A 7,551-nucleotide genomic window follows, 5' to 3' on the forward strand; every position below is an offset into this window, starting at 1 on the left:
TTGCAATCTGCAACAAGCTCCACTATCTTGTTTCAAATTTTTCTGTTTCAATTCTCATGTTGTCTCCTATATTGAGAGATCTCATGGTGATTTTTATTAATGGGTTTGGAGAAGAAAACTACCTCTGGCTCTGTCTGGTTTCAGTTACTGCTATTGTTTATGAGTGGTTTCATTGGCAGTTGATTGATTTGATTAGGGTTTTAATTTTTTTTATTTCTATTTCTATTTTCTTCTTTGGGAATACAGATTAATTACAGTATCTACTTAGGCAATTAAAGCAAATAGTTGGGTTCCAACTAATCTAAGAGTTAATAAAAATTGTTAATTTCATGGTTAAAACCTTTTTGTTAGTTCATGAGTTTTAACATTTTCAATTAGTGGTGGAGAAAGGTTTCCTTTAGTTCACCATGGAAGCACAGTTAGGACAACATAATGTTGGAATAAAGGAGGGGAGAATTTTCTCAACTCTATTTTACCGAAAAAAAATTGTGAACTACATGAAAGATATATATATATAAATATGGACTACCAGCATAAAGGGTAATTTGACAAACCTCCAGCTTCCAAACTCATGCATTAGGCTGGGGAACCATCTCTAATGGATGTTATGGGGCCATCCAATTAGTAGACTATAGTAAAAAACAGATACAATTACTCTAGATTTTCTTTCCTCAATTTAACACAACAAAAAGCCTAGTATGGTACTCACAAAAACTGTCATATCAGCAGTGCTTTGCTTTGAATCATCTGAATATTGACCATCCTGCCAAAAGAAAAAATAGCTCATACTTAAGCAATATGAATCTAATTTATTCAAATTATCAAAGGAAAAAAAAAAAAGCCACAGAATGTATAAAGAGATGGGATAAGACAATTACCATGCTCACGAACTCCATGTGTGAAACTATAAGCTTTTTCCCCCAGCTTGCTGATCCATTATTTCAGTGTGTCAACTCTGTCTGCATTGTCAAAGCTAAACCATTAATGCATTGCTTAAGGTTATATTATTTTCTTTGAAGATTATAAAATACTTATTTACATCTACATCTCTGCATAGCGTTATGATTAGAAGTCTCATGTGATTTATAGTCAAGCTAACCAAATAGAAATCTTCAAGGTTAGTACCTGAAAATAGTAATTTGACGGAAAATTGGTATAACCTAAAGGTCTTGGGAATGTAGTTGATACCATAACAGAAAAAGCAGCTCATAGGTCTATAGGAGTGCAGAAGTGATGCAGTTGAAAGCAAATTGAAAAATAAACCAGAAAACAGAAACAACTTGTGTAGCATGGGGAAGCCAAGTACAAAAGCATAATCATTTCTTCCAAAACTTAAGAAGAATCAGCATAATTAAAGTTGTTAATGTGGTTTTTCTTGATAGGTTCTTCCCTCTAATGTTGACTTGGGCAATTACTTCATTTCTTCCAGTGACTAACAAAGTTGTATTCACCTTATAATTTATATCCACATTTGAAATCAGCTATAAATATAAGTTAAATGGCCTTTTTTTTTGGAAGTTTATTCCTATTTCTTTGAATTTTTTTCCATGTTCTTGTCTGTGTTTGAATATGTTACCTTCCCTCTAATGATTGTTCAGAGATATGAGATCTCCAAGATCCCCAACCCCCAAAAGTACTACTATAATCTGGAATGAAGCAGAGCTAAGATCATCCATCAATCTCATAGTTGATAATGTCCGAAACGGATTGAAGACAAACTCAATATTCACAAAGGTTGGTTGGGACAACATTACAAAAGGGCTTGAAGCCGAATTCAAAAGGTCCTTTGCAAAAGTACAACTGCGTAACAAGATGAATAAGTTATGTAAGGAGTACAACAGCTTCAGGGCTTTGCTAGAAACAACTAGTTTCGGATGGGATGCGAATGCTCGGACTACCACAGTTGATGATTCAGTATAGGAATCTGCTATTCAGGTATGAATAGGATCTTTGGTTTATAGAACGGATTTTTGTCAATTTTTGAAAAAAATGTGATGACTAATTGAAAATATTTGGAATTACAGGGACACAAGGATTGGGCAAAGTATAGAAGAAATGGTCTCCCCTTGTGGCCAGAGTTGTTAGAGATCTTCTCCAACTCTAGTGCCTGTGGGGATAGAGGTTTGTCACAGGCAACAGTTGTAACTCCAACGTCAACTAACCTTGAAATTGATGATGATTTACATGACACTGATAATGATGACATTGATGCTTGTACTGGGACACCCAAGGGGTCAGCTCCTCCAAAGCGGCGACTTGATAGGACTCCTACGAATCGTAGGAGGAAGAGCCACACATGGACACTCACGAACTCCACTGAGGATTTCAGAACCTTTGTCTGATGGAGGATGGAAAAGGGATCAACCTCTGCCACCTCAGCAGTTACCCGACCACCTGACCCTATTGTGACGGACCATATAGCATGATGAGCTGTTAGAAGCTACTGGACAGTTTGGAGGATATCCTGACGGATTTGTATATGTTGGCGCAGCGTAAGATACACAGTGACCCTGGATGGCGCATGTCTTTTATTGAAGTGAGACTTGACAGGAGGTTATGGATGCTACATGGTCTGAAGGAGTGAAAGTAACAGTTTCTGATATGAATGAACATAAATCTTTTGTTTGGATTTTATATGCCTCATACTGACTGACACACTTATGTCTTTTAGCATACTATGGATGATGTTGATGTTTGAATTATGTTGCTTTGTTTTATTTTGATTGCGTGTGCTTTAGATTTACAGTAGTGGATATGACTGTTTAAGATTGTGAAATATTATGTTTTTTTATCTTACTGTATGTTTCTTTATAGCTTTGGGATATAAGATCATATTAATTTCACTATATTAACAGGAAAGTAAGTAGTTGTCAATTGTGACAATTTCTGGATGGATTATTGCTTGTTAGTAGATTAGAATGCTATTAGATGGTACATTTATGGACTCTATTCCTTTATATATTGAATGTGTCTATTCATACAGGGATGTCAAATCAATTTCCAACCGACATCACAGGGTCATCATCAGACGATGATGACATGGTTATAGTACACCAATTCCAAAACATGCTCAGTATGTATAGGATGAGAGAACCTCTGAATGATAGTAGTTACACAGGACCTGTTAGGGTAGCTGAGGTTCTTGCAGGTCATGCTGACGTGTGTTACCAAGAGTTTAGACTCGAGAGACATGTATTTCTCAACCTGTGAGACCGAATGGTACATAGAGGCTGGCTAGTGGACAGCCATTTCATTCGAGTAGATGAGCAGCTAGCGATGTTCCTCATGATAGTAGGTCAAGGTTTGAGTAATAGACAAATGCAACGTCGATTCAATCGTTCAAGACAGACGATTAGTGCTGTCTTCCACACGGTGTTGCAAACAATGCTAAATTTATTGCTAGAGACGATCAGGCCACCAAATTTTGATGTGGTACCTCCAGAGATAACCAACAATCCAAAGTACTATCCATATTTCAAGGTAACTGAGACTTCTGATGGTGATTATTTATTTCGATGTTTCCAATGAAATATCAATGCAATTTACACAATTATATGGACTAACTTATGGTCAATGGAATATAGGATTGCATTGGTGCTATTGATGGCACCCATATAAGTGCCATCGTACGTAGGTCGGAAGAGACGTTATCGTAATCGAAAGGGCATAATCACATAGAATGTTATGTGTGCATGTTCATTCGACATGCGATTCACATTTGTGTGTGTGGGTTGGGAGGGTAGTGCACATGATGCAAGGGTATTGGATGCAGCAAGAACCAATGATAACTTAGGGTTTCCTCATCCCCCATCAGGTAAAAATGTATTATGAACTTTTGTGTTGTCTTTCCGCATATAGTAGACAAGGAATATAGATCTAATCCCATAAATGTTTCCATAATATTTGAAGGCAAATATTATGTTGTTGACTCGGGCTACGCCAGTCAACTGGGGTACTTGGTGCCATTCCGAGGACAACGGTATCACTTGTAAGATTATGGTGAAGGTAGGCCTGGACCAAGGACAGCTAAGGAATTGTTCAATCACAGACATTAGTCACTGCGGAATGTTATTGAGAGAACATTCGGTGTATTGAAAAATAGATTCCACATATTAAAAAGTATGAAGGCATACGATATTGAAGATCAGTCAAGAATCGTGGTCGCTTGTTGTGGGATCCACAATTACATTAAGGAACAAGCTATTCAAGATCAGTTGTTCAATGAGCTTGGAAGTGAACAACAAATTGATGACCCAATGAATCCTGATACTCCTACGTACCATGCTTCCACATCTGATGTCTCCTAGAGACTATCTGCGAGACAAATGTCTATAGTGCATCTTAATATAGCCAACCAATTGGCAATTTCAAGGAGAATGTCTACAATTTCGTTAAATCGATCCTGAACTTTTGCTATATACATTCATTATGTATTAAAAGGTAGACACAAAAATTAGGTCACCATTTTTCCTTCGATTGTGTGTATGGGGTGTTAGTAAAAATACTTCTATTCGCTTCACAATGTTTACATTGGGATGACTTGTAATCTTTGTGCTGTACAGATGTCTTCCACTGACACCACAATAGCAAGGTGTGACTACTGTAATCATTTGTGCGATAAGTACACAACAAAAAATGGGCCTAATAGAGGAAGACCGTTCTTCAAATGCCCAAGGAATAATGCATATTTTATATGGGTAGATGAATTTTTCTTATGTGATTGTGGCGAGGGACAGTGCAAGGTACGCGTCTCGAAGACACTAACGAACTTTAATCGTCGTTTTTGGTGTTGTCCTAAATCCAATGGGGTATAATTATTATTTTTTTTAATCAGCATACTATTCAACCTATATTATCTGAATACATTTCACAACTAAATTGATGAGTAATTGCAGCCCCTTGATCGAGGTTACAATTTTTTTCGATGGATTTATGGAGACAGTAATTTGACAAGTGCACAGTCTTCCGATTGTGGAACAAGCAATTCAATGGTTGGAGCTTAGTCTTCTCTATCAGCACCTTCCTCTGATTTTGTGAAAGGTTACCTGGAAAGAGCAATCAAAGGTGAAGAGGAGAAGTCTAGAGTACTGAAAAACGAATTGGATATGTCTGAGGAAAAGCGAAGGATATATACCGATATTCTGGAGGCCATTAATAGCATAGACATAAATAAAGGTGATAGTTAGAGGTAATGACCAACTATTGGGAACTTGTAAGACATATGGCATAAACATGGGAATATTTGCATTTTAATCTACTATTATTGGTTGACATTTTTTGTTTCGTAAAATTATGATGTAAGTTCGAGATAAGGAAATTGGTAGTTGTATGTCTGATTAAAATGAAGGGTCATGAGTTTCTGAAGAAAGTAACAAAAGTGGAATTATTTTCATTAAAATTTCTTATAAACATCATATTATGTCAGAAATGTTCCCAGAAATAGAATTTATCAAACACCTTCTTACCCATTTCTGTTTCCAGAAACAAGAATTATCAAACACCATTCTTACCTGTTTCTGTTTCCAGAAACAACAATTTTTGTTTCCAGAAACAGCAATTTCCGTTTCTGTCGTTTCTTGATATAGAAATGGTAGAAACGTTATCAAACGGGCCCTTAGTCTCTTCAACTGTGATTTCTATTCTTCCATCAATTAGGATTCAAGTTGCTTTTAATTAAAACATCAAGTGTTAAGCTGTAAATTGATCTTAAACTGCCCTATTATCCAATCAATTTGCTTTCGTGAATCTTAGGTTAGTTTTTGTTATGTAAACCCCAATTTCTAATCGATTTCTCCTAGCTCTACTTTACATCAAATTCTGGTATTCTGAAGCTAAATCATACTTTTGCTAAACCTGACTCCTGTTCACTGCTTAATCATTAATTGGTGTCAGATTAGAACCAGAAATGACTGCATCAATTTCTACTATTCTTTCTGCGTTTTAGTTTCCTATTTTTTTCTTGGTTCTAGTTTTCTAGTTACAGTAGGAGAGTGCCATAATTTGAGATCCAACCATCTTATCTAGATGATATTATGCAGACCTATTACCACAACTAAACTCAGACATAGACCTAAGTTTCTGCCGATTTATTTCACTTACTAACTCAAATTCTCAACTGAGCAGATCATTTTTTATACATTTATATGTAATACATTAACGGTTCTGGTGTTTAGGTACCACAAATCCTCAATACTGCTTTCTAAAGATGTCGTGTACAACAAGGTTAGGCATGTCTATGCAGCAAAGCTGAAGAGATGCATCAACTTTCCGCAGCTAAGTGGTATACTTGATCCAGATACGACTGCCCTTACTTGGTTGGACCAGCATGATCGGCTTTGGAAGCCAAGAGCCAAGAAGAACCTGTCCAGCCCTTACTTAGTATTTTATTTCATGCTTTTATTTTCCAGACTTGAACGTAGGAGTAGGATTTATTTCCTTGCTTTGGTTTCTTTTTTATAGTTGTTTCCTAGTTTAGGCTAGTTTCCATTTCAGTTAAGTTTCTAATTTCATATTCCTATTTTCCTATATATTGGCTGTAATCGATTGAAGATTTTCAGAGTGATTTGATTATTGAATGAAGATGTTGAGTTTGTGCACCAGTGAAGTGTGTGATTCCCCCCTTCCCCTTCCTACTCTGATTTTTCCTTTCTTCCCTAAAGGTTCTCCATCAACTTGGTATCAGAGCCGAAGGATCCTATTTCTTCCCCATCTTTCTTCTTCCCTTCCCATTCTCTGTGTTGATTTCCACCGATACTGAGAACAAAAAAAAAAAAAAAAAAAAAAAACCGATTCTATCCAGAGAAGAATCGAGCCCCCTTTTCTCACCGCCCCTCTCTTTCTCCCAATTTCTTTGGTTGATCCCTTTTTTTCCAGGGTTCCGACAGAAACTTAAGAAAAAAAAAATCCCAAAGCCTCCCTTTTTTTTCTCCTCACTTCGATTCCCAACTAGAAAAATCCCACTGCCTCCTCTTTTCACTTCTTTTCCCTTCCGACAACAACCACCGCCTCCTCTTTCTGTGTCTGACAGCAAAGGAGAAAAAAAAAAGGAAGAAAATAAGAAGAAGAAGAAGAAGAAGAAGAAGAAGAAGAAGAAGAAGAGAAGAAAGAACATAAAAAGTAGAAGAAGAGATTGAGAAGCAGAGAACCAGAAAGAGAATCAAACATACCTGGTTTGAACTCCAGTTCCAGCCGCCTCCTTCGAAGTCGACCCTATTCCGTTGCCGGTAGAAGACAACTCCAGGTCTTCAACATCTTTCACCCCAATCCGTGAGATAGCCGTCCCTTTTAGCTTTACCCTGAATTTCCAAAACTACCCCTACCTTTTATTATTTCTTTTCTTCCATATTTACTTGTAATTTTCAAATTTACCCTTCCATTGAGTCTCCTTTTTATTTTATTCTCTGATTTTTCCGCATTACCCCTCTTTTATCTATTAATTCTTTCTATCCCTTATTTTTTTTCTTATTTACATTTAGATCCTTGCCCCACACTTGATACCCTTTGTGGTTTAATTGAATCTCAAGTAATTGCAATTCTGCCCTTCCCAAAAAA

General features: G+C 36.7%; 1 long non-coding RNA gene across 1 annotated transcript; it reads left to right on the forward strand.

The window, feature by feature from the left end:
* Positions 1–1,594: 1,594 nt before the first annotated feature.
* LOC122088448 lies at positions 1,595–2,717 on the forward strand. Its single transcript, XR_006143065.1, has 2 exons — positions 1,595–1,935; positions 2,025–2,717. It is a non-coding gene; the product is annotated as an uncharacterized LOC122088448 (long non-coding RNA).
* The last annotated feature ends 4,834 nt before the right edge of the window (positions 2,718–7,551 follow it).

The sequence above is a fragment of the Macadamia integrifolia genome, chromosome 9 (assembly GCF_013358625.1).
Source record: "Macadamia integrifolia cultivar HAES 741 chromosome 9, SCU_Mint_v3, whole genome shotgun sequence".
In the NCBI taxonomy this organism is placed as follows: Eukaryota; Viridiplantae; Streptophyta; class Magnoliopsida; order Proteales; family Proteaceae; genus Macadamia; species Macadamia integrifolia.